The sequence below is a fragment of the Crinia signifera genome, chromosome 4 (genome assembly GCF_055691185.1).
Source record: "Crinia signifera chromosome 4, ASM5569118v1, whole genome shotgun sequence".
In the NCBI taxonomy this organism is placed as follows: Eukaryota; Metazoa; Chordata; class Amphibia; order Anura; family Myobatrachidae; genus Crinia; species Crinia signifera.
In genome coordinates, this window is record NC_139220.1 from 261,520,706 (window position 1) to 261,548,698 (window position 27,993).

Genomic DNA, 27,993 nt, shown 5'->3' on the forward strand with positions numbered 1-27,993 from the left:
GGTGGCAGGGAGGCTCTGAGTAAGTGTAGGCGTCTGTGGGGACTATCGCTCCACTGCTGCCTGTCTTACCCCCGTTGGCGCTTGCCACTGCGTCTGTAATGGGGACACACAGACCTACTCATCTGCGGTCCCGGCGCTCATCCTGGCTCGGCTCCTGCTGCTAATGAAAAATCTTTCTCACAAATTTTCCACTCCCTTACAGCAGACAGTTTTTTAAGATGTTAGAGGAGGCGGCGGAGAGCTAAGGAAAGCTGTCCACTCCGCCGCTCCTCTGCCGGTAATACCAGCAGAAGGGCGGCAGGACCAGCGATGATGTGGGAGCTTTTGAGCTGAAAGCAGTTTGGACGAGTAAACTGAGCTGCTTTCAGCTCTAAGTCACCCAGTGTGTACTCACTTTAGAATGGCTGTTGTAACTTCTCTGCCGGGGCTAGGAAATTTGAGTCAGAATATGCAGACCAGAAAGAAACGACAGAACAAAAAAGAAAATATGTACTGTAAATAAATTTCTCCGCACAATTTTTTCATTCTTTTGTCTTCTGTTTGAAATATGTGGTTTTTCTACTTGTTTTCATTTTCTTTTTTTAAGATTAAAGATAACATCGGTGGCGATAGAATTTGATTGCTATCCAGTGTTGTAAGACCTGTTTCACCAACTGACATTTAACTGTGAACAAACTGAGCCAGCGTGTAACAAAAAATCAAAGGCTGCCTCAGTTGAGTGAGCTATACTATAATAATCCCATAAATCCCTGCTAACTGCAGCCCAGCAATGGGAAGGGATTGGGCTATAAGAGACAGAAATGATGGGAGAACCTCATCTATGTTATCTCTACAAAATAAAGCCACCAGATAGAAGTTTCCCATTTCACCCTATGCCAGTAATTATCCTGCACACTGTCACCTAGGGCCTTATTCGAGTTCACTCTTTCTGACAAAATCCTTCTTAGATGGACAAAACCATGTGCACTGCAGGGGGGGCAGATGTAACATGTGCAGATAGAAATAGATTTGGTGATTTTTTGGTGATTCTTTGCAGGGTAAATACTGGCTGCTTTATTTTAACACTGCAATATAGATCTCACTTTGAAGTAAAACCCCACCCAAATCTAATTAGATCTGCACAAGTTACATCTGCCCCCCTGCAGTGCACATGGTTTTGTCCATCTAAGAAGGATTTTGTCTGAAAGAGTGAACTCGAATAAGGCCCCTTGTGACAACTAGTACTTTTGTTTTCTTCTAGTTTTTGGACACACACCGGCTATTTACCCTGGACCGTTGGCAAAGAGAACACATGCATTTAGCTAGGTAAGACTCTGCCATCAAAATCTATTATGATACCCATGCAACTATCTGTATAGTGAAATACCAATTTATGACTACAAAAAAACGAAAAAAAACAGTTCACTGCAGGCAAACACCGGGCAACATTGCTCCAGCGCGGAGACGGCTGAGTCAAATATCATTAAGCATCCATTAAGCATTGCCATGTGAGTGGCAACTGTGGATACTAAAACAAGATCAACTGCCCCCAGGATAACTATCACCTCTACTTACATATCACTGTGTGTAGTGTGCATGTGTAAAAGAGGTCTTCATGCATGCCGGGAATCGTTTACACTTCAAGATCAAACTGGTTGTGCAGTGTAAATGATTGCCGCTTTAAAAAAAAAATCTAGAGATTTCTTACCAAATCTCTCACTTTCTGAATCTCTCATCCTATTACTTTTCCCCCGTTATCTCAGTTCACTTTATGTCTCCAAGGCATAGTAAACAGACCTTATAGCCGTACAGTTAAATGTCATCAATTTTTCTATTCTATTTTGCTTATATAAGATTTTTCTTATATAAGCAAAATAGAATCTAAATCGATCCCATGGCATCAAAATCGAATAGAAAAATAGACTGTGCAGGCAAGATTATATAGTACAGATCTGTTTCACATAGTCTAAATCAGGGTTGCCGACTTTTTAATGCTCCTCTCCGGGAGAAGCCCGGAGAGGAGACTTTCCTTACCCGATCGGGGCTTGACTGTGACGACATTAAGCCCCGCCCCCACTACGGGAAATAGTAGAAATGACTGATATCCATGGAGGGGGCGGGGCTAAAATGATGCGGTTGTGCCATTTTAGCTCCGCCCCCTCCTCTGAGACCCACGGATTGTGGCATTTACATGCAGCGATTCGGTGGGTTCAGTGGGGTCCCCCAGATTCCAGGAGGGTTGCCCACCCTTCCGGGGGGCCGGGAGGGGGACCCGATTTTCGGGAGACTCCCGAGAATTCCGGGAGGGTCGGCAACCCTGGTCTAAATGGAATGTGTATACCGAGCCCTGCGATTCTATCTTGATCAAATCGGTATAGACTAGAAAGTAAATAACACTGTGTTATAAATAACACCCCTTTAGTGTTTCAGAGCTTGATACTTTTTAGTCCCCAATGTACTGTATGGGGACATCAGGCCAAATCAGGACTGAAAGGTAAGCGGGAGATCTCAGCGAGATCTACTATATTACATTTTTTGGGGATACGGACACTAGGTCGAGCACTGAAGGTCGACATGGGTTAGGTCGAAAGGGACATTAGGTCAACACAAGCATTAGTTCAACATGGGGAATATCAACATTCAAAAGGTCAACATGGGATTTTCCCCATTTTTCTGAGCCGACATGTGCAGGCACTGTGCCCGAAGCATGGCGTGGGGATGTGGGGAACTTTTTTAGTGTCCATATCGACTGTGTCGACATTTGGGTAAAAAAAAAAGGAACAGCCCCATGTTGCCCTTCCCCATATTGACCTAATGCTTATGTCGACCTAATGATCCTGTCGACCTAACCCACGTCGACATTCATGCATGTTGACTTTAATGCATGTCGACATTCAGTCATGTCGACTTTCATGCATGTCGACGTTCAGTGGTTGACCTAATGCTTGTAGACCTAATGTCTGTCTATCCTATGATCCATACTCCATTTTGTAAAATATGTTTTTATTGGAAACATAGGAAAAAGCATCTTAAGTATTACATAACACCAAACAAAAAGCACGGTAACAAATCTGTAACAATATAACACAGTACAAGACAGTTTCAAGAGTATGTCCATCTCAGTTTAGTATTATTTGCAAAATAAGTATAATCCCATATGAAAACAACAACAACAACAACAACAAAATGTGTCCGAGAACTTAAGGCCCCCTTACATTTGTCCGACTTGTCATAACGACAAGTCGGACCCGATTGTCCCAGCAGCTCCCCGGGAGGGATCACATGCGATGGCACTTCATGTGTCAAGTTTTGCATGTGATAAATCGCATGCGATTTATCACATGCCACTCCCGGGGAGCTGCAGGGACAATGGGAGCGGGGGACAGCAGCAGGAATATGCCCGCAAACAGAGAGTGGGCAGGGGGGGGGGGGTCGGGGTGCAGGGAGCCGGGCAGGAAGCCACTGGGCAGGGAGCAGGGGGGGTGGCGGCGCAGAGTACCAGGGAGCCGGGCAGGAGAACACGATGCAGCAGCAGCACTTCCAAAAAAAAAAAAGAAAAACCCCATACAAACGAATAGGTAGCCATTGATTGGCTGAGACCTCTCTCAGCCAATGAGCGATTGGCTGAGAGAGGTCTCAGCCAATCGCTGATTGGCTGAGAGAGGTCTCAGCCAATGAATGGCTTCCTATGCGTTTGTATGGCCCTTTTTTTTTTTTGAAGTGCTGCTGCTGCAGCGTCTTCTCCTGCCCGGCTCCCTGGTACTCTGCGCCGCCCCCCCCATGCTCCCGCTGATGCTGCCCGGCTCCCTGCGCCTGACTCTGGTAGGTCCCCTGTTGTGGGGGAGCACGTCTCCGGGCAGCACATAAGATTTAGCAAATCTTATGTGCAGCCCGTCCGACCTCCCATCTCCGATCCGATGCGCACGGGGCCGCGCATCGGGTCGGAGGGGATGTCACCATATGCGATTTGGGACGATTTCACGGCCCGATTCATCCGAATCGGGCAAAATCGTGCCCAAATCGCATAATGTAAGGGGGCCTTTAGTTATTATTTTATTTATTTATTTACAGTTTCTTATATAACGCAGCAGATTCCGTTGCACTTTACAATTGTAAACAGAGATAAAACAAACTGGGTAACAACAGACAGAGTTATGAGGTCATTTAAGCCAGGGGTGATTATACCAAATTATACCAGGTAGTTAATTTCACATTATTCCATACATTTATGCTGCTTTCCCACCGCAAAATCTGCTTAAGCCCGGTATTTAAAACATTTCTTAAAATGGGTCAGAGCAAGTAAAACCCCTTTCACACAGCATGCAAATACCGTGTCTCAAGCAGGTTTGCGGTGTGAAAGCAGCAGGAGGAGAACAGAACACACAGTCGCTATGAGACAGCGCAGTGCATATTTAATGAGCGGGACACGCTCATTACATAGAGTATGCGCATATTTAATTATCTCAGTGCTCACTGCTGCCTGAGTCCTAAATACCAATTCAAAACCGTTAACAATGCATGCAAAACGTCTCTGAACCGTGTAGGACTCTGCTTTTTACCCGTTTGCAAATACCGGTTATTTGTAACTGGGTAAATGCAGACTGGCGCATTCACACTGCAGTTCTAAACGTTTTAAAAGGCTAAAAAAATCTGCAATATACTGGTTAAGAGCTGCAGTGTGAAAGGGGTATTACTCTGACCACTGTCTCGACCAAGCATTCCCAACCACGGTCCTCAAGGCGCACCAACAGTGCAGGATTTAGTTCTATCCAGGCAGAGGCGTAACTCTGGGAGGCAATAGAGTCATCTGCCGCCGGGATCCTGCTCTCAAGGGGGCACCTCTCCTACCCTGGCAGTTTGAATCAGTTAATTGAAAGCCATTGATATGGCTTCTGTGGCTGACTCCCACTCCTACCATCATTTTTGCTAGTGTCACACTCTGTATTAGAACCCATGACCTGCCTTACTGGTGACAGACAATTTACTGATTGAGTTATTTGGGGGCACCAATATTTATCTTGCCTCCGGGCAACTGGGACGAACTTACGCCACTGTATCCAGGCTTGAGCACAGGTGACTTAATTAGTACCTGAGTGATTCTGATGAAACCATCTGTGCTGAAGCCTGGATATCACTAAAAACCTGCACTGTTGGTGTGCCTTGAGGACCGTGGTTGGGAATGCCTGGTCTAGAGGGTGACTAAGTATGGAAGCCAGATGTTGAAGTGTTTGGCTATGGATTCTGCATCTTATAAATATTCTACAAGTCTGCTAAAGGAGTTAGCATAAGTGTGACCGGTATTGAGTCGATCCATTGAGATAAAATAGTTTTTTGGAAGCAGCGGCTATACGGGCTAGTAGTAATCATTCATATACAGTATGGCCCTTATTCAGATCTGTCCACAGTACAAATTTGTTCTCAAAAGGGGCAAAACCATGTGCACTGCAGGTGGGGAGATGTAACATGCACAGAGAGAGTTAGATTTGGGTGCGGTGTGTTGAAACTGAAATCTAAATTGCAGTGTAAAAATAATCCAGCCAGTATTTACCCTGCACAGATACAAAATAACTCACACAAATCTAACTCTCTCTGCACATGTTACATCTGCCCCACCTGCAGTGCACATGGTTTTGCCCATTTTGAGAACAAATTAGTACTGTGATCAGATCTGTATAAGGGCCTATGATTGAAGTGCTAAATAATGCATTACATTTGTAATGTCCTAATATTTTAAATGTATACCCCCAAAAAATATTTGTCACCTAGTTTTGACGAAACAATGGAATATATTCATCATCACTAATGGGCCCTGCCTATACACCTGCAGAAACCCTAGATTCCACATCTAATCAAGTAATGTGTCCATTCAGGAGCAGATCTATCACTCTTCCATACCCTCTTCCCAGCTGATCTTTGCCTCCACAGTCCTCACCCACTATGTGCAGCAGTCACAGCCATGCTCCTCTTCCTAGGCTCTGACCTCTAAAGGTGCGTACACATGTACAGATTTTCTGTCTGATCTATCTGGTGGGAACAAAATCCTGGAAATGCATACCTCCCAACTTTTGAAGTTGGGAGGTCGGGACGTTCGCGCGGCGAAGCTCCCGAAAAGGGGGCGTGGCCTCGAGAAAAGGGGGCGTGGTCGCACGGGGTGACACGCAATCCGGCCACGCCCCCGTTTTCGACGCTCGTCGTAATTATCGTGGTTTATATCTCCCAACCGTCTCGGGAAGCCGGGACTGCGGTAAGCAGTACCGGGACGACGGGACATCGGCCGTAAATCGTGAATGTCCCGCCGAATCCGGGATGGTTGGGAGGTATGGAAATGTATGGGAGCATATGACAATCAAAAATTTCTACCTAAATGCAGGAAAAAAAATATATATGCTTTGATAAATTTGTTATATCAGAATGATTTAAACAATTTGTCTGACTGATCACTATCTGTTTTCAAGTGTTTGGGACCAATTTTTTGATTGTCAGTTGCTCCCTTACATTTCCAGGTTTTTGTTCCCACCAGATAAATCAGACAGAAAATCTATACGTGTGTACGCACCTTTAGTCACATTTACCTCTTTTACCTCTGAGACCCTCCTACGGCACACAGCACTGGTCAGCTCCTCATTATCGGAATGCGTTTCTGAGGACACGGAGAGTCAATGTGATGCCAGGAAATTGTTAACTGGGAAATTCAGTGGGTAATGGCAAAAGAAGGGGAAACGGTCAAATTCTCGACCCACTTAGGTCGACACCACTAGGTCGACAGGCAACTAAGTCGACATGGATGAAGGTCGACATGTGTCTAGGTTGACATGGGACAAGGTCGACATGGTTCTAGGTCGACAAATGCGTTAGGTCGTCAGGTCGCTATTTTTTTTTGTTTTTTTTTGAGACAACATGCCAGCTGGTATTTCATGCCCTACCATCCACTAGGGCAGGGCTGGGCAATTGCGGCCCTCCAGATGTTGATGAACTACACATCCCAGGATGCTTTGCATTAGTTTTGCTATGTGGCCATGCTGAAACTGATGCAAGGCATGCTGGGATGTGTAGTTTATCAACATCTGGAGGGTCGCAATTGCCCAGCCCTGCACTAGGGCATGGTGGGAGAATAAAATAGTGTGCCGAGTGAAAAAAACCATGTAGACCACGCAGCCTGTCGACTTAACCCATGTGGACTTAACACATTTGCCGACTGTGAACCATGTGGACCTTGTCCCATGCCGACCTAGACACCTGTCGACCTTCATCCATGTCGACCTAGAATCCTGTTGACCTAGTTGCCTGTGGACCCAGTGGTGTCGACCTAATGACTGTCCACCTACACCACTTACCACCGCACAAGGTACCCACTTACCCCTAGGGTAATTTAGGCTCCATCCCCCATTTCCTCAACGACACCAGAGTTTGGTGTTCATCCAACACTTTCATTTTTTTATTTACTAAACCATTTATTTTACTCATCCATTCTGCTATCCTCTAAGTTCTTTACCTACCAACACCATTCACAATCTCAACACAAGCAGGACAGCGCTTTCCCACTCCAAACTTTTTGTATTATGTCCACCTAAGTGACCTATGATCCACACCCAGAAGAAGGCAGTTGGTGATGTAGGGGATGATATGGAGAGGCAGTGGGTGTCAGGAGAGAGGTGATGGAGGCAGTGGGTGAATGGGGAGAGTAAGGGGGAGAAGCGGTGGGTGAGCTATATGGGGGCACTGGGCTGGATGGGAAGAGGGTAGCAAGATGTTGGTTGGAGGGGGGAACACAGTGGGCTGAATTAGGCACTATGACTGGTCTGGCTAGGAGGGTTCTTGCTGAGGGGCAGATATATACGAGCAGTAGGCTGATTAGGTGAGAGAAGTGGGGAGACACTTGGTTGGTTGGTTGGGTAGTAGGTGGTATTGGTATCCGGGAGTCAGTTAGATGATAGGGGACACTGGGTTGGATGCAGGAGATACTTTGTGAGTGAGGTGCATTGGGCAGAATGAGAAGGGGGCAGTGAGAGAGGTGTGTGCAGAGGGAACACTTGGCTGAATGAGAGCTGGTCACTGTGACTGGACTGGTTGTGGGTTCTAGGTAGGAGGGCAGTGAGATGGGCTCAGTTGGCTGGTTGTTATGGAAAGGCAGGGAAGCACTGGGCTGACAGGATGGGAGTCACTGGGGTGAGGGTCAGTAATGGTGAGGACACTGAGCTGGAGATGGGGCAGCACCTATCTGCTACTTTTTTATGCTTGTCCCTGCATAATAGGGCCCTTATTCTGGTTCACTCACAAAGGCATATTCCTTCTCAAATGGACATAACTTCTCTCTGCACATGTTACATCTGCCCCCCCCCCCCCCCCCTGCAGTGCACATGGTTTTGTCCATTTGAGAAGGAATTTGCCTCTAAGAGTGAACTAGAATAAGGCCCAGAGAGTCAAGGTATTAAAGGTTCGCTCTGCCCTTTTCTCTGATCCCTAGGCAGTCGGGATGTGCACATGTGTGAACCCAATTCAGATTCTGCAGTGTTGATCACTATTGGTCGGCAGCCAAAAGGTCTACACATGGAAGAGGCAGATATGCACAAGATTGAATTGACAAAAGGTCAATATGCAATAGGTTGACACGAGCAAAAGGTCAACATGTAAAATATTGACACATGAAAGGGCAACATGAGTCTTTCACATTTTGTGTCAATGTTGACTTCTGCCGATATGGACACCTAATCATTGCAAGGTCTACCCTTCGGCCTAGTGCCTATACCTGTTGGCGCTTAGCTCGACAAACTTTACTGCCCCCAGTTGTCGTCTACGGAGATCGTAAAGTGTGAAAGAGTGAAAAAAAAATGGAAAACATTGTGATAAACCTATGTCGACCTTTCACGTGTCAACCTTTTCCATGTCAACCTATTGCATATTGACCTTTTAATGTCGAACTATTGACACTGTGGGGTAAATGTACTAAGATGAGAGTTCTATTGAAGATGTGATGTTGCCCATAGCAACCAATCAGATTGTATATAATATTTTCTAGATGGAGATAAATAAGTAGATTCTGATTGGTTGCTATGGGCAACATCCCATCTTCAATAGAAATCCCATCTTAGTAAATTAATTTACCTCTGTAGATCTATCAACTGGAACCATTTAATTTCCAAGCCCTGGTATCAAAATGATCCAAGCTATGCAAGGCTTTGACATGACAAAACTATTCCCAAGTATGAGATATTCCAGCACGCAAATCTGGTGGCCACCAGTGGCGTAACAATGGCTCCGCAGACCCCACGGTGGCTTGGAGGCGCTAGGTAACATTGGGTTCCGCAGGGTCTGCGGAAGCTATTGCTGGGGGTTAATGCGGGGGCCGCCGCTGCTGCCGAATATGTCGCTTACGCTTCTGGCAGGGCCCCCTCCCCCTGCTCTTTCTCCTCCCCTCCTCACAGCTGCCTCCCAGTCCACTGCTGCCCCCTGAGAACAGCAGATCCTCCTCCTGTTAGAATGTCACTTTTAAAATGGCCGCCCCCTCACAGAAGACGTTTATTAAGGATGCTAGATGATGCGGCGACCTCCTCTAGCATCCTAAATAATGGTCTGCTTTAAGGCGGCGGCCATTTTGCAAGTGACATTCAGGAGGAGCACCGGGACCGCAGACAGGAGGATCTGCTGGTCCCAGCGGGCAGCAATGGACTGTGCCAGTGGAGGTGAGGGGGCGCCAAAACTTTACTTGCAGGGGGGCGGCCAATTTGAAGTTACGCCACTGGTGGCCACAAAATCTACCAGAGAGAAAACTGCATGTCTCTCCGTCCTCAGAGGGGGAAATACATACAAAGATCAAAGTAAGCTGCACAGAAGTGAAATGAGTTACTTAAATGTAACAAAGGTTGTGTGTGGGTGGGTGATTCTGGTGGTGTATTAGCTTAGGGCGTCTGAATCCCTCAATCATGCCATGTCCCTGACGTGATATTATGTAAAGAAAAGTAAATAATGACATACAACATCACAGGACAGATTATTTCAAAGAGTAGCACATAATAGTGTATATGACAGAGTAATACATATTATTAGATTATTCATATACTTTATGTACACAGTGCAGATGATGAAAGATGCTACAAATATTACATGTTACTTAATCAACAAAATGGGGTCTGGCTAATAGGAAAAAAATTCTATTCAGGAACTTTTTCATTCTACCATTTTAAATAAATAATGACTCCACATTGATGGGTGAGAAAATCTTTCTGGCTTAAATATTTGCAGTACTTTTCCATACCTTCCAACTGTCCCGATTACAGCGGGACAGTGCTGCTGTTTGGAGACTGTCCTGCTGTCCCTGCCACAGGTGTCAATGTTGGGGCCTGGGACTGACCTACAGTCCAGGCCCCCAGCGGTACAGCGCCCCCTGCACCCGCACCCCCTGCACCCGCCCGCGTGCGCCTGCCCAGCACCCCGCCTCCCCCTAACCCCTCCCCATTACTTATCATCACCTGCATTGCGGATTCACCCGCCGGGTCCTTCAGCCTCCACGGTCAGGTCCGGAGTGCACACTGCACAGTGCAGCCTGCAGAGCGACTAGCCCCTCTGTGTCCTAGGCTTGGCGCTCTGCAGGCTGCACTGAGCATTGTGCGTGCCTGGCTGGCCGCTAGTGATGGGAGGGGGAGGCAGTGTGCGGGTGCGCACGCGCGCGGGGGGGGGGGGTTGGCACCGCTGTGGGCAGCTGCCGAGGCCCCTCCAGAGGCCGGGCCCGGGGCACCCCTCTGTCGGTGGCCCTGGTGATGGGAACCAGGGGCTGCCCAGTCACTGGTGGAGCTTGGGGGACACCCCAAAAAAATGCTAAAATGTGGGTTGCAGTGATAGGCCAAGCCCTCTACCTTAGGACACACCCATTAGCTCCACCCTATTTTGGGGTCTGCCCCGCTGAAGGCACAGCAGATACCGATTTAGGGTTTGAAAAAGTTGGGAGGTACAGTATGCTTTCCCATTTTATTCTGCTAATAAACAGACTACAGGTCCACCACTACTGGTCGACAGGCAATTGGTTGACACATGACAAAAGGTTGACATTGGCAAAAGGTCGACACAAGCAAACGTTTGTCATGCCAATGATTGACACATGAAAAGGTTGGGGTTGGCATTACCAGACACACTGTCATCACCCTATATGCTCTTCAAAGAAAACATTCACTCTGAATATTGTGCTTTCCCCTGCAAAGTGGTGGTGACAGCCAATGAGAGGAGGGTTTTTTTCTGCCTCAAGGGCCTGAGCTGCCTCAAGGGCTAGCACAGGCCCATCCAGACAAGCCTAGTACTCAACCATATATAAATGCAGAAAGTGGTTAAAATTATGACAACATTAGCAATGGTATTATATATATAATACACTCCCTAGAGCTCCAGCCGCATCATGCAGTGTAAGGAACAGAGCAGAGTTGCTGCACATGCCCAGTGGTAACAGCTCCTTCTGCCAAGTTTGCTGTGTGTGTGTGTGTGGGGGTGTGTGTGTGTGTGTGTGTGTGTGTGTGTGTGTGTGTGTGTGTTTGAGACTCTGATTCCTCAATTAGTGCACTTGACCAGAGAGTAGGGATGGCCATTGGTTGCCATCAATGGCTATCGTGCAACCGGTCATCGATGGTATCATACTATGCAATGGATGACAATCAGAACCTGGAGCGGGGCTTCATGGGTATCAGGGCAGAGCTATGCTCTGTGTCCCAGCCCCTTGGTGAAAAACAAACCAGAAACTATTTGGTTATGCTGTGCCACCAATGGAGGGAAACTATCTGGTTATCCCCCATCGATGGCAAAACTATTCTACATCGGCCATAAACCATTGATGATTAGTATTCATGGTAGGCCATCCCTACCAGAGAGTAGCTACCAGGAAGAAGAGACAGAAGCCTTACCATGAGGTGGTAGAAAGTGCAGTACTGGTTCTGTTATGTCTGTGTATTTAATATGGTATTTTTCACCTTTTCCTGACCACCTATTTATGTTATTTATATGAATGATACAGACTAAAGTATAAATCATTTATATAGCGTTAAATATTTTTAATACAGTATCCAGTGTATAAAAAGACCAATGTTTACATTAATGTCCAGGGTCACTACTAGGTACTTCTACCGCTCCTCCTGTCTCCCGTTCTAATGTTGTGTCCACACAGGCCGATGTCGCAGCCGCTGATATTGATACAATATCAGCAGCCACGGGGACCCAACAGGGGGCCGGGCAGGGATGGTGTGGCGAGGGTGCAGGGAGTCATGCTGCATTGAGCAGCATGGCCCTTATTCCGAGATAGTAGAAATAGACTGTGCTGGACATTCTACATTCGATTCCAATGCCGCTTTGGGATCGGGTGCTGACTATATTCAAAATCGCTACTGCAAATTGCACACCATTACTCCAATTTCTGAACTGCATTTGGAAACCCCCCTCCAGAAACCCTGGGTTTGCAACTGTCACCCCATACTGACATCCAAAAGACACAGAAGCCTATCACCTTACTGGGAACAAACAAACATGAGGCATATTTCATGGGAATATTATATAGTGACATGTAAGGTTCTATGACCAGTGGCTTAGCAACCATCTCTGAAGAACCTGTAGTGACTTAGAGGTGTTGGGTGGCTGGTGGGAGATGGGAATACTGTGGAGACAACTGTCCACGGCCGACACACCGATGAAAGTACAGAAGAGAGGAGCCATTGGCCTGAGGAGCAGCCCTGTTTTTGAGATGTCCTTCCCAAAATGGGCATCGCCTCAGAGGAGACAGTTATTAAGGATGCTAGAGGAGATGTGGCCATTTTCAATGGTATGAAGGGTCAGACACAAACAGCGGCCCCCGTCAGGACCACAGAGCAGCGGTGGTGGCAGCTGGGGTGAGGGATCCCCTGACAAAGAGCAGAACCTCTGACAAGAAGCAGGTATTAAAGGAGTGCCATAATGTTTTTTGTTTTGGCAGGGGGCTCAAAATTTGTAGTTACGCACTCGGTGGCATATTTATGATAGGTGCAGGATGTGTGGTGCACATGGGCTCCTGGCTCCAAGGGGTGCAAACATTTTCCCATGTATCCAATATTTATCTCTGAAGTCCTGTGTTGGTGGCAGCAGCACTGCTGAAATCATGGTGAAAATGGTGTGGTGGACATTTTCCCAGCATTTTACGCATACACAGTAGATAGATGGCTGGGACAATAGATGCAGCACCATTTCCCTGGAAACCTGCACATGTACAGTAGACTCTTGCACAGCGCTAGAGTATGCTAATGCTCAGAGTCTACCTCTCTGCCGTCTATAGAGGAAGGGGGCCCAGATGTTGACTGCGCACTGGCCCCATCCTCTATTAATACACCCTTTGCAAGTCTTCTCATGGATTGGTTGGCTGAATTGTAATTAATGTCTAAAACAGCTGTTTCCACTGATCTGTGTGTCGGGTGCACTTTAAGAGCTTAACATTTGGAAGTTATACTGTACAATGGATTCCCTTTGGGCAAGATATAAGCAGATATAAGCAGAAGATTGCTTTTGTCATTATGTCTCTAGACATTTCCTCTGTGCTTTGGATGTCTATGGAACAGGCTGTCTCTTACCTCAGATGTTTATGCTCATTGATGTGACTGGTGGAGTCCTTAGTGTCATCTTGTCCTTGAAGAATGTGTTCTCACTAGATGTAATGTAGCAGTTGGAGCAAATGAGGAATGGATGAATTTTCTAAAGAATGACGAAAACAACAGTGTTGCTATCTCCTAGAATCAAGAAGGAGCTGAGTGCTATCAAGGTAACCATGACCTGGCCCGGCAAATCGGGTCCCCCTCACGGCCCCCCGGGAAGGTGGGTAAGTCTCCCGCATTATCGCCACAACCCCTGCTCCCCCCTTCCCCGCAGTATAAAATGGTGAATTTTGCGGGTCCGTGGGGAGGGGGCGGAGCTAAAATGTCATGAATCGCATCATTTTGGCCCCTCCCCCATCCAGAGACCCGCAAATGAATGCGGCTGCTTATCATGGGGGCAGGGCATGGTGACGTCAGCCTCGCCCCACCCCCGAAACTTAGCCTTGTCCCGCGCACAGCTATGAATGGATGTTCACACAGCCTTTTACATCATGACATAAAAATCAAAATAGCATCCTATTCATACATTGTAAATGGGGTACATAAATACAATATGATATAAAAATACAATATAAAATATGATGTAAAAAATACAGGTAAATTAATATATGAAACTCCGATTTGTTCCATACTGGGTACTAAAGAAAAGGAGAAAAAAAGAGATTAAACCTCAGATGATGTCATCTCAAAGTGCCGCCTCCGTCTACACTGCTGGTGGACACTGCAGTGTAAGCAGTGTAAATCCCGGATCCAACCCGGCTTGGATCCTTCTTCCAAATGCCGGATCCGGGATTTTTGGTGTAAAAGGGGTATCAGTGGGGCAGATGTATTAAGCTTTAACAATAGATAAATGCAAGTGTGATAAGGAGAGATAAACGTCCAGCCAATCAGCTCCTTACTGACTTTTTTCAAACACAGCCTGTAACATGTCAGTTAGGATGTGATTGGCTGAATGTTTTTCTCTCTTTATCACCCTATCATTTATCTTTGTTAAGGTTTAATACATCTGCCCCATTGTATCTATATCTCCTTTCCTTTTCCCCCCAAAAATCTAACAGCTACATAATGTGGGCTAGGTGAAATGAGGAAGATTGCTAGACTAATCAGGGAGAGAGGGAGATTGCTGCAATTTCAGGGAGTCTCCTGCAAAATGCAGGAGGGTAGGCAACTATGGGGCACATTTATCAATAAACCGCAATGTTTTCGCGATAATATCGATGAACATCGCATTAACATTGCATTGCGATGTTGTGCTATATCACCTGGATTTATGAAGGGAGGTGGGCAGGGAGAGCAGTTGCGAAAACGAGCTGTTCCTGCGATATGAGCGACATTCTGGTGATACTGTCATGTCACGGTACTGCCTGGTTATCGCATCATTTTTCTCACTCCCCCTTGATAAATGCGGCCCTAAGACTTAAGGGTGGATGCAAAGTAAATAATGTATTTGCATCTTACTTGTGATGGAGATTCTGAGCACTAACAGGCAGGGCTATTTTTTCTGCAGGCTCCAGCAGGAACTGTGGCCCTTATTCTAGTTCACTCATTCTGACAAAATATTTCTTAGATGGACAAAACCATGTGCACTGCAGGTGAGGCAGGTGTTACTTGTGCAGAGATAATTAGATTTTGGTGGGGTTTTACATCTGCCTCACCTGCAGTGCACATGGTTTTGTCCATCTAAGAAATATTTTGTCAGAAATAGTGAACTAGAATAAGGGCCACAGTTCCTGCTGGAGCCTGCTGAAAAATAGCCCTGCTAACAGGGTATTCATTTAGCTATGGGGTTTACCCCTCGACTCATTTCCTGCAAAACCACAGCTGCAAAGAGAAAGGCTATTCAATTAAATAGCTATGTTCCCATGCCAAAAAATCGTGATTCGGGTGCAAAAACCCACTGATTCTGCATAAACTGCCCAATTTTGTGGGTTTTTATGCCGACCTTTCCTTGCAGCTCCATGAACTGCAAGGTTCAGTCCAACTCTGGGGACTTGCATGCAGGTCACTAATTGAATGTGATCAGTCTAGGGCTACTCCTAGCTAACAGGGTTGGGTACTTGTGGAGTATCACGGCTCCCACGACCTGCATCGTATGCAGATCGTGTGCTAAAAATTGCATCGCATCGCATACGATCAAATCGCATGCGATGCAATGCGATCGCACCCGATTTTGCACTGAAATGCATCAGAATGCATTGAAATGTGTATTAAACTTATGAAATGCCCCCAAATGCCATTTTTCATAGTGCACCACCCCCACTATCAATGTCAACCCGAAGAGTGGCGAGCGCAGCGAGCCCACGAGGGGCGGTGGTACGCGTCCTACGACCTTTTCATACCCCCACTATCCACGTCGGCGTGGAGTTGAGAATAGAATAGTGTGGCGAGCGCAGCGAGCCACCGAGCCCGAAGCGTGGCGAGCGGACGCGGATACCTTCACAGCTATACGCGTCCCCTCGCGGGCTTCACAGGTATCCGCGTCCCCTCGGGCTCGGGGGCTCGCTGCGCTCGCCCCACTATTCCATTCTCAACTCCACGCCGACGTGGATAGTGGGGGTATGAAAAGGCCATAGGACGCGTACCGCCGCCCCTCGCGGGCTCGCTGCGCTCGCCACGCTTCGAGTTGACGTTGATAGTGTGGGTGGTGCACTATGAAAAATGGCATTTGGGGGCATTTCACTAGTTTAATACACATTTCAATGCATTCTGATGCATTTGAGTGCAAAATCGGGTGCCATCGCATCGCATCGCATGCCATCGTATGGCATCCGATGCGATCGCATACGATTTTTGAGCAAAAATGCTCAAAAATCGGTAAAAATCGTATCGCATCGTATGCCATCGTATGCCACTACATATGGCATACGATGGCATACGATGGGAGCCGTGATACTCCACAAGTACCCAGGGTTGCTCCTAGCTAATACAGGCTGGACGCACAAATGAGAAGTTGGATGAAATATATCAATGAAATTGTAGAAGTGGAGCGAGCACAATTATAAGAGCACTTAATAGCTGCAGTCAATTCATAAAGTCCACCTTATAAATAAATGAAGTTCCTCAGAGACCTCCTATTATGTTGTGCCTGTACTGTATATTCAAATAGAGCTTACAGATGCACTCCATCTACGGCCTGTATTAATTACACCGAAATGTATTCAGACATCAATTAAGCAGCACCATAAAACAAAAGGAGTGGGGTAAATGAATGTATTCATCTTTTGCTATAATAGCTATCTATCATTTCATTCTACAGTTTGTGTAATTCTTCCCTCTATACCATGTGTCTGATCACGCACCACTCACACTGCACACATTATAAATAAGCCAGTGAGCTGCTAGGGACTGCTACGGACTCAGGACTCTATGCGCCATAGGGGTGTGGCTGGTGGACAGGGGCGTAAGGGGACGTACGAGCGACTCACACACTCCCGCGTCCCATTGCCAAGAATAGGGCGTGCGAGACCCATCCTCCCGAACGGTGTGGCGCACGCTGGCGGATGGCAATCAGATCACCAGGAGCCGCTCTAATGAGAGCGGCTCCATCTGTACTAAGCCTAGTAGAGAGATAAAGTGGACAGAGATAAAGTACCAGCAAATCAGAGTTATAAGAAAAATACTTATACTATGTGATTGAGCACTGATCCAGCTACAATTCAATTTGCGGCTGTTTCAAAGAGTATACCCTACCCTTAATATTCAACAACAAAGAACAAACAAATGAAACAGAAAAATATGCACTCTTTCATTTGTTTGTTCAACTTCTTTGGCTCCTGTTAACTGACAGGAGCCAGTTAGTTTGTATGTTATCTCTATCCACTTTATCTCTCCAGGGGCGTAACTAGAACATTGTGGGCCTCATAGCAAAATTTTGAAAGGGCCGCGTACCCTACCATTATCACTACAATGCCTCTTGGATAAAAGAAGCAGAAGCTGTTACGGAAAGAAAAAAAAATATATAGAGAGAGGGGTGGTCAGGGAGAGAGGCTCCATGGAGAAAGATTGAATGAGAGAAAGTGAGAAGGGAGGGAGAGGGTGTCAGAGGGAGAAAAAGAGAGAGATGCGAGAGAGGGGGATGAGCAAGAGAAAAAGGGATGGGTACATTCAGGAGACAGAATGTCAGGGAGGGAGAGAGCGTGGAACAAGAGAGTGTCAGGAGGAAAGGCGGCAAGACAGAACGAAAGAGAGGGTGTCAAGGAGAGAAAGGGGCGAAAAGAGGGGGCAGGAAGAGAGAACGAGAGTGAGAGTGTCAGGGAGAGATGGGCATCAGGGAAATAGAGAGAATGATAGAGCAAAAGAGGGTGTCAGGGAAAGAGAGAGAAGGAACGAAAACGAGAAGGAAGGGGTCAGGGCGAGAGATAGGGAAAGAGGGGGTACCAGGGAAAGAGGCAGTCAGGGAGAGAAAGGGGTGAGACACAGAGTGAGAGAAGGGGACAGTGCCAGGTAGAGAGAAAGGGGGCAGAGAGACAGGAGAGACTGCGAGAGAGAGGGAGGAAAGATAGAGGGGATGGATAGAGAGCAAAATAGAGGACCAAGATGGGGAAGGGAGGTGGGAGAGGGAGGTGGTGTGAGTAAGGGAAGGGGAGGGCAGGAGTTTGAAAGGGTGACGGGCATCACTTTTGACCCCTCCTACTTCCCTCCAATGTAATGCTGGTTGCCTGCTGCCCTTGCCTACAGCTCCGCAGCCTCTGGCCCCTCACTCCTGCCCTGCTGTCACCTGCTGCCACGACTGTTATAATTAGGGATGGCCATCGTTGCCATTGCCATCGATGGTTGCCATCGATGGCAATTCTGCAACTGGCCATCGATAGTGCTAAACTATGCAGTGGCTGACCATTGATATTTTTACATATTGATGGTCATCCATTGTTTGATTGATTGGCCTGTTGGCCAATCAAAACACGGGGCCGGTGCTTCGCGGGTGTCAGGGGCGGAGCTATGCTCCGTGTCCCGGCACAAAAGAAAAAGAAAAACCAAAACATTGTTTTGCTGTTCCATCAATGGAGGGAAACCATCTGGTTCTCCCCCATCAATGGCAAAAGTATTCGACATCAGCCATGAACCATCAATGATTTCGAATCATCGATGGTTGATGGCCATCCCTAGTTATAATGCACCTTTTAGTGCTGGTCCCCTGCTCCCGCCAGCGCCGTTCCCCTGCTCCCAGCCGCACCAGTTTCCTGCTCCCCCAGGTGCTGGTCCTCTGCTACCGGCTGTGCAAGTCTTGCGCTCTGCCCGGCACTGGTCTCCTGTGCCTGACAGCGCCGTCCCCCTGCTCCCAACCATGCTAATCTCCCACTCTGCCCAGCGCTGGTCTCCTGCTAACAGCCTTGCTGCCTCTGGCCCCTTACTTCTACTGCCACTGTTATACTGCACCTGTTGGCGTTAGTGGGGTACCCTCAAGGGCATAACTACCACAGATGCAGGGGGTGCAGCTGCAATGGGACCCAGAACTTTGGGGACCCATCTTCCCTCTATAAGTTAGATGTGCTATCTATAAGTATTGGCTGGTAAATAGGGGCCTTTACAATCTTTTGCTATGGGGCCTATGGACATCTAGTTACGCCCCTGTGTACCCTTCTCCCACCAGCGCCATTCCCCTGCTCCTGAGCGTGTCAATGTATTGGTCACCCAGCGCTGGTCTCCTGCTCTCAGCACCGCAGCCTCTGGCTCCTTCCTCCTACAGTCCTCTGCTGCTGCCTTTTCCAGGGCCGGCGCCACCACTAGGCAAATCTAGGCATTTGCCTAGGGCGCCAGCCACTGGAGGGCGGCACTTCGCCCCTCGCCTCTCGCATGGAGGCTGCAGGGGTGTCTGTGCCGGGTACCTGCGGCACTGTGTGATCTGGCGGCGGGGTCCCTGCAGTGATGCGCGCTATCCGGCAGCCAGGTGGCGGCGCGGGAAGCGCTGCTGGGTTTGAAAACATTCCGCATGCTGATTGGCTGAGATTCAGCCAATCAGCGTGTGGCGAGTTTTCAAACCCATCAGCGCTTCCCGCGCCGCCGCCTGGCTGCCGGATTGCGCGCATCACTGCAGGGACCCCGCCGCCAGATCACACAGAGCCGCAGGTACCCCCCCCCCCGTAGGCACCGGGGCGCCCCACCCCCCCTCGCCTGGGGCGCTCCGGTGCCTTGCACTGGCCCTGGCCTTTTCCCTTCTCCACCGCTGAAGGGAGTATGGGCAGTGGTGCAGCACTATTTAAAAAAAAAAAAATCTAAAGGGTGCAGAGGAATGTTGTGCCCCCCCCCCACCAAGCCTCCTGTTCCCACAGCAGCTGCATCCCTCTATAGTTACGCCACTGTCTCACTTAGATATATACTGACCATTCATTACCTACATGGTCTTACACATAGCATCCATTATCAGCACAACATGAAAACAAAGGCAAAACTTAAATCTACTGCCACCACGCCACACTGCAGTCAATACCCACTTTTCATCCCCTCAAGTCAAAGGGTGGAGTAGGTGTCTCAGAAGTGTCACAGTCGTCACCTGCAACAGATTGTAAGTACAACATGGATGTCTTCTTAATTTTGTGATAGACAGGTTTGTGGCACCCCCCCCCCCCCCACCTCCCCCCCCAGATCCCAACACCCTAGACGGCTGCCTAAAGCTGAAAAATAGTGGGGCCGACCCTGGTCATTGTACATACTTACATTCCCACTATTTGGGATATTTGTTTGATTACGTCTTCTCTACTGTATGGGGCAGATTCAATTGAAGGCAGAAAAAGTTTAAAAGCTTGCAGTCGCTGGGTTTTAGTATTCAATTGCAGGACAGAAAATGGGTCATGGTGTTTTCTAAAGAGCTAAGATGGTAGTTCTATTGAAGATAGGGTGTTGCCCATAGCAACCAATCAGATTATATCTACTATCTTCTAGAAGATGCTAAATAAATAAGTAGAATCTGATTGGTTGCTATGGGCAATATCCCATCTTCAATAGAACTCCATCTTGGTAAATTGGTAAACCCCAGAGCCTCCCAGTAGTCCCCACGATTCCCAACAGACCCCTCCCCAGTGTAAAGATTTTTACCTCGTTAACCATCACATCCAATTGAGGGGGAGATTTATTATATGGCGATCAGGGGAATATGCGCTATCCCCGTGCCTTAAGGCAGGGGATAGCGCTTGCCCTGATCTATCACACCTGCTGGCCGGGTACTTTATCAGCGGTGGTGTGGGGCAGGAGGCATAGCGAAGCTACGATATTTCGTGCTGCGCCCCTGCCTCCTGCCTGACTTATGAACGGTCAGCACCCCTGACCGTTCCGCCGCCTGCAGCTATCGACTACGACAGCTGCAGGCGGCGATGCCCTATACCTACAGCAGGGACAGCGCTATCCCTGCTGCTGGCGCTGAGCTGCGCTGGGATCTCGCGTGAGTAGCGAGATCCCGCGCATGCGCAGTCCAGGCGGCCGGGGGAAGGAGATAGCGCGTCAATGTTAACTGACGTGCTGTCAGCTGGAGGGGACATCGTCGGAGGGGGGAGTTAGCGCTCCCCCGCTTCGGCGGAAAGATCTTAGTAGATCTTGTCGGTGTCCCCTTCTGCTTCGCCTCGCTAATGAGGCGAAGCAGGGAGTGTTATAGTGGCGCTCTTAGTGCCGCTATCAGGGCCAGATTATAATGGAGGCACAAGGGGTCAGTGCCCCTGGGCCCCCCTCTAACTAGGGGCCCTCTGTGGTTGGCATGTATTTTTTAAAACAAATTTTTTTTTTTGGCTAAAGGTTTTGTGCATGGGAGTGGGGTAGTGCTGCAGCTTCACCTATCTGCCAATGTGACAATGATTAATGGAGCTGAGCATCATCGGGAGCCAAGGCATACTGATTGCACAAGTGTGCTGTGCATTACTGGGAGTTGACTAAGTCCCATGACACTTTTGCACCAGAGGGCAGAGGCTGAGAGGTTTGTGCTGAGCTCTGATTGGTGGAGCTCATTACATGCTTCTCAGGTCCATGGAGAACAGCAGCAGCACCTTAGTCATGGAGGGTTTTTAATCAGAGGCAGCGCTAGGACCGTGAGGTCTCCTACAGAGTAAGGGGCAGAGGGACAAACACAGGCTTTTCATGTGGTATGTATGTATGTATGTATGTATGTGTGTGTGTGTGTGTGTGTGTGTGTCTATATATATATATATATATATATATATATATACCCTGCAGTTAACCATTGACCAAGTTTATTCTGCCTTTACTCTGTGTTTTGACAGTATAATATTCGCCCATGCAGTTTGCAGCCAGTAATGGCAAGTGCAAGGGGGCCCCCCTGTCTAAAGTACCCCGGGCCCTCCGAAGGCTTAATCTGGCACTGGCCGCTATAATATATCTACCCCTAAATTCCCCCATGACTTCTTCATCATTACTTTCTACAGTGATTTGATAAATCATGTGGGTTTATTTTGACTTTCTTGAATATTCCTCATATATTACATACAGGAGAGTGTGTACCTATTTATATGCATGAAGTTGCAAATTAACTTATACCCATCTTATCCCTTAAATAAATTGCAGCCAAATGTTTCTATATGACTTGTTACTATCTGACATTATAAGATCGATTGACGGGTTAAATACTGCAAATTGTAACTTTTGAAGCAGCAATCAGGTCATTGGGAGATATAAAATATGGGCGACACTCGGGCCACTGTATTAGGCGGTATATGTCTAAAGCCCCATACACTCTAGGCCAGTTATGTTCAAACTATGGCCCTCCTGCTGATGTGAAACTATAAGTCCCATCATGCCTTGCCACAATTTTGCAATTAGGGAATGCTAAAAATATGGCAAAGCATGCTGGGATGTGTAGTTTCACAACAGTTGGAGCCCACAGTTTGGACATGCCTGCTCTAGGCTATATTGTCTACACTCAGGGGGTTATTCAGGTTGATTCGCAAGGCTGCGAATTCGCAGCCTTGCGAGTCCACCAAACCCCGCCCGGCGAACGCACGCCCCCCCCGCCGCCCCAGCAAAGTGCGGCTTCGTCCGCACAGCAGCGAATGGATGTTTTGCATAAACATTCATTCGCTTTGCTGGGGTGTCCGCCCACATCATTCGATGGTCGGTGACCATCGAATGATGTTTAGCGTGCACGCTTATATAAGTGACTTTTGAGTTACTTAGTTTAGCATGCACGCTGGCGTGATATGGGCGGGCAGCTGACATTCGGTGATGTCAGCTACCCGGCCCACACACCCGCGTCACTGCCTCATTACCATGGAACGCTGGGCGTTCCCATATGGTAATGGGGCAGCCCGGCGCTCCCCGCCCATCTCCGCCCCCCCTCGCTGCCATGGGTGCGTGCACCATGCGCCTGCACATGCGCAGAAACACGCCTGCGCAGACGCACAACATCGGTACTGCGTGCGAATGCGCGCAGTACCGATGAAATCTGAATAAGGCCCTCAATATCGTTAATGATACGTGCTCCCATACCTTGTTAACGATGATTGATATCTTCCAAACATGCAGATCAGCTTGGCAATAAACCAAATGACCTGCGTGTTTATAAGGCCCTGGTAATGTCACTGAACGATATCAGAGGCTGACACCATTCACTATGTTCGGACAGTATCGGTTAACCGTGGCCGATATGGTTAACTATATCGTCCGGGGCCTCAGTCCTGTAGTGTGTATGGGGCTATAGAGAGTAAAAGCATGGACACTCCATATGTATGTGTATATGTACGTATGTGTATTCAGGACTCGGTGTCCCTGTATGCGCATACATGGTTCAGTGTCCCTGTCTGCACACTCAGGGCTCAGTGTCCCTGTCTGCACACTCAGGGCTCAGTGTCCCTGTCTGCACACTCAGGGCTCAGTGTCCCTATCTGTGTATGCAAGGCTCATGTCCCTGTCTGTGTATACAGGGCTTAGGGGCGCAATTTATCAAGATAGCATTTACAATGCGATCTGGGCGGAATATTACCGCCCAGGGTCGCATTGTAAAATGCGATCCTATCACCGGGATGTATGACGCTTGAGGGCGCAGGGACAGGGCTCCGAAAGGAGCCCGTCCCTGCGAAGCCCTGACCCAGAAGCCGGGGGGTCTGCGCATGCACGGTTATGCGCTGACCCCCCCTGCGACCCCGCTTACTGCACTGCCCGAGCTGTAACCATAGGCTACAACGGGCTATCAACACATTAGTATTGCGATAGCCCAGGGCTGCGATACCGGGCTGCCCGATGTTGATACATCGGGCAGCTTCGCATCCCCCATAGAAACCTATGGGGGATGCGGCCGGCGGCGCTGCAGGGGGGGATCGCAGCAGGGATCAGAGATTCCTGCTGCGGTCCCCTTTAATACATTTAGGTGATACTTAATATTTGCGGCTAAACCCCGAAAACGTGTGTTTTCGGGGATTTAGCCGCAAATATTGTTTGATAAATGGGCCTCTCAGTGTCCTTGTTTGTGTATATGGTGCTGTGTCCCTGTCTGTATAAAGGGCTCAGTGTCCCTGTCTGTATACAGGGCTCAGCGTCCCTGGCTGAATATATGGTTCAGTGTCCCTGTCTGTATACAGGGCTCAGTGTCCCTATCTACGCATACATGATTCAGTATCCCTGTCTGTGTATACAGGGATCAGTGTACCTGTCTGTGTATATAGGGTTCAGTGACCCCCTCTGTGTATAGAGGGTTAAGTGCCCCTCTCTGTGTATATGGGACTCATTAGGGCAGACGACAGGGGGTCAAGGGGGACACTTGTACCAGGCCCGACCAGTTGAGGGGCCCCAAAGCTTTGTCACCTGTCTGGCTACTGGTACTAATGAGTTTAGTGACATCACACAACGCACCAAACCACAAAACGCACAATGCTGTGCCCTCCCATCTGCCCTCCCCTATTATATTGCATAATAAATATTAATTATCTGTTTAAGTTTAATAATAAAAAAATACATTCGATATGCAATGTAATACAAATTTGCATGCAGTGTTAGGGGTCCCCAGAGATATCAGTGTTCCGGGCCCCAATATTTCTGTTGCTGGCCCTGGGGCTCATGTCCCTGTCTGTGTTTACATGGATCAAAGGATCAGTGTCCCTCTCTGTGTTCAGTGTCTTTGTCAGTGTATACACTGCCCAGCACCCCTAACTGTATATACATGGCTCAGTATTACTGTCTGTGTATATTTGGTTCAGTGTCCCTGTCTCTGTATACATTGCTCAGTGTCCTAGTTTGTGTATACAGGACTCATTGCCCATGTCTATGTATACTGGGCTCAGTGACCCAATCTATGTATACAGGGCTCAGGCCATTGTCTGTGTATACAGGGTTCATGTCTCTCTCTCTCTCTCTTTCTCTCTCTCTCTATATATATAATGTGGCTCAGTGTCCCTGTCTGTGTATACAGGGCTCAGTGTCCCTGTCTGTGTATACAGGGCTCAGTGTCCCTGTCTGTGTATACAGGGCTCAGTGTCCCTGTCTGTGTATAAAGGGCTCAGTGTCCCTGTCTGTGTACTGTATAAGCACTTAATTTCGCGGGTAGTAATTTTCGCGATAATGAAGGAATCTGCATTTTCGCGAGTGGAAAATTTCGCGAATAATTACCGGTCGCATCCCCCATAGGTTTCTATGGGGGATGCGAAGCTGCCCGATGTATCAGCATCGGGCAGCCCGGCATCGCACCCCTGGGCTATCGCCATTCTGATATGGCGATAGCCCATTGTAGCCTATGGCTACACATAGCACTGCCGAGCGGGGCAGTGCGGTCAGAGGGGTCAGCGCATAACCGCGCATGCGCTGACTCCCTGGCTTCCGGGTTAGGGCTTCGCAGGGACGGGCTCCTATCGGAGCCCTGTCCCTGCGCCCCCAGAATGATAAATGGGGCCTGTGTCCCAGGCTGCTCCCCCCGACACCGACCCCTTGGGAGCCCTGCTGCTGCCTGACTGGGAGAGGCGGCGGGGCCGAGTGTGTTGCTGTGTGAGGAAGTGACGGTCTCGGGGATGCCGGGGCGCTGCCTCTCTGGACGGAGACGCCGGGGAGTAGAGGTAGCGGAGACGGTGGGGGATCAGCAGCCCGAATCCGGAGATCAGGTCACTGCTCCCCGTTGGCCTCTCCCTGCCTAGCCGCCATGTTAACCCGAAAGCCCTGTGCGGCTGCCGCGGTGCACCCGGCCGGTAAGAGCGGAAAGACAAATGTGTGTGTGTGTATGTGCATGCTGTTGTTCCCCGTCTCCGGAACCCTATGAGGGGGCGCATTACTTCCCCAGCTGCTGCCTGCCACTGTCGCTCAGCCGTACTGGTAACGTGCTCCGGGCCTCCCGGCGTTGCAAGGGTTGTCATCACGCCGGGATCGCTAAAGAATGATAAATGCGCCCTTTAGGGAGGGAAATATTTCACGCGGCTTTAATTTTCGCGATTACGGAAGGCTCGCGAAAATCGCGAAAATTAAAGCCGCGCGAAAATAAGTGCTTATACAGTATACAGGGCTCAGTGTCCCTGTCTGTGTATACAGGGCTCAGTGTCCCTGTCTGTGTATACAGGGCTCAGTGTCCCTGTCTGTGTATACAGGGCTCAGTGTCCCTGTCTGTGTATAAAGGGCTCAGCGTCCCTGTCTGTGTATACAGGGCTCTGTGTCCCTGTCTGTGTATACAGGGCTCTGTGTCCTTGTCTGTAGGGTGGCCAATCCCGGGATCGGCGGGATCCCGGGATTTGGCCCCCAAAACGCCGGGATTTCAATCCCGGGATTGGAGTTTCCAATCCCGGGATTTCGGGATGAGACTGCGCATGCGCGCAGTCTAATGCCGAGCAGCGTCTGAGCATCGCTCAGACGCTGCCCGACTTCTCCCGGCAGCACTTTGTGCAGCGTGACCTCTCAGCGTGAGATCAGGGGTCACGCTGCGCAGGCAGAGGACGCGCCCGGCATTGTAATGCCGTGCCGGACAGCACGCCCACCCACCCGCCCAGCCCAAGCACCCACCCAGCCCAAGCACCCACCCACCCAGCGCGCCCACTCGCCCAGCCCAAGCGCCCACAGCCAGCGCGAAGCCAGCACGCCAGCGGCATGGACTACCCATCCCCCCACCCGGCAACCATCAAATGTAAATTTGTGGGGCAGACTTTTAATTAGGAAAGCCAATCCCGGGATCCCGGGAATCCCGGGATTGAGCATTTTTCAATCCCGAATCCCGGGATTGAAAAAATGCCCCGGGATTGGCTTCCCTACTTGTCTGGTTATACAGGGATCAGTGTCCCTGTCTGTGTATAAAGGGCTTAGTGTCCCTGTCTGTTTATTTATACAGGGCTCTGTGTCCCTGTCTGTGTATACAGGGCTCTGTGTCCCTGTCTGGTTATACAGGGCTCTGTGTCCCTGTCTGTGTATAAAGGGCTCAGTGTCCCTGTCTGTGTATACAGGGCTCTGTGTCCCTGTCCGTGTATACAGGGTTCAATGACCATGTCTGTGTATACAGGGCTCAGTGTCCCTTTCCGTGTATATGGCTCAGTGTCCCTCTCTGTATACAGGGCTCAGTGCCCCTGTCTGTGTATATATGACTCGGTTGCCTTCTCCGTGTTTACAGGGCTCATGTTCCTGTCTGTGTATACAGGGTTCATGTCCCTGTTTGTGTAAACTGTATACAGGGCTCAGTGTCCTTGTCTGTTTATACAAGGCTCAGTGTCCCTTTCTGTGTATATGGTTTAGTGTCCCTCTCTGTATACAAGTGTCCCTGTCTGTAACTCTGTATACAGGGCTCAGTGTCCATGTGTGTGTATACAGGGCTCAGTGTACCTGTTTGTGTACAGGGCTTAATGTCACTGTATGTGTATACAGGGTGCAGTGTCTGTGTATACAGGTCTCAGTGTCCCTCTCTGTGTGTACAGGGCTCACTGTTCCTTTCTGTGTATATGGCTCAGTGTCCCTCTCTGAGTAGATATGGCTGGTTGCCTCTCTCTGCCTATACAGGTCTCAGGGTCCCCATGTGAATATATGTCTGGCTGTGTATATTGCTGATTGTCCCTGTCTGTGTATATACATGGCTCAGTGTCCCTATCTCTGTATATACAGGGCTCATTGCTCCTGTCTGTATATATACAGGTCTCAGTGTCCCTCTTTGTGTAAATACAGGGCTCAGTGTCCCTCTCTGTGTGTATACAGGGCTCATTGCGCCTGTCTGTGTATATACAGGTCTCAGTGTCCCTTTTTGTGTATATACAGGGCTCAGTGTCCCTCTCTGTGTATATACAGGGCTTAGTGTCCCTCTCTGTGTATATAAAGGGCTCAGTGTCCCTCTCTGTGTATATACAGGGCTTAGTGTCTGTGCCCCTCTCTGTCTATATACAGGGCTCAGTGTCCCTCTCTGTGTATATACAGGGCTCAGTGTCCCTCTCTGTGTATGTTACTACAGTGCTCAGTGCTCCTGTCTGGGTATATACAGGTCTCAGTGTCCGTCTTTGTGTATATACAAGGCTCAGGGTCCCTCTCTGCGTGTATACAGTAA

General features: G+C 48.7%; 1 protein-coding gene across 1 annotated transcript in view; it reads left to right on the plus strand.

Moving 5' to 3' along the window:
• The first annotated feature begins 1,238 nt into the window (after window positions 1-1,238).
• FRMD5 (FERM domain containing 5) overlaps window positions 1,239-27,993 on the plus strand; it is a 94,806-nt gene continuing 68,051 nt past the window's right edge. The window contains exon 1 of the mRNA XM_083184456.1: window positions 1,239-1,305. The gene's annotated coding sequence lies outside the window, so the exon portion shown is untranslated. The remainder of the gene's footprint in view (window positions 1,306-27,993) is intronic.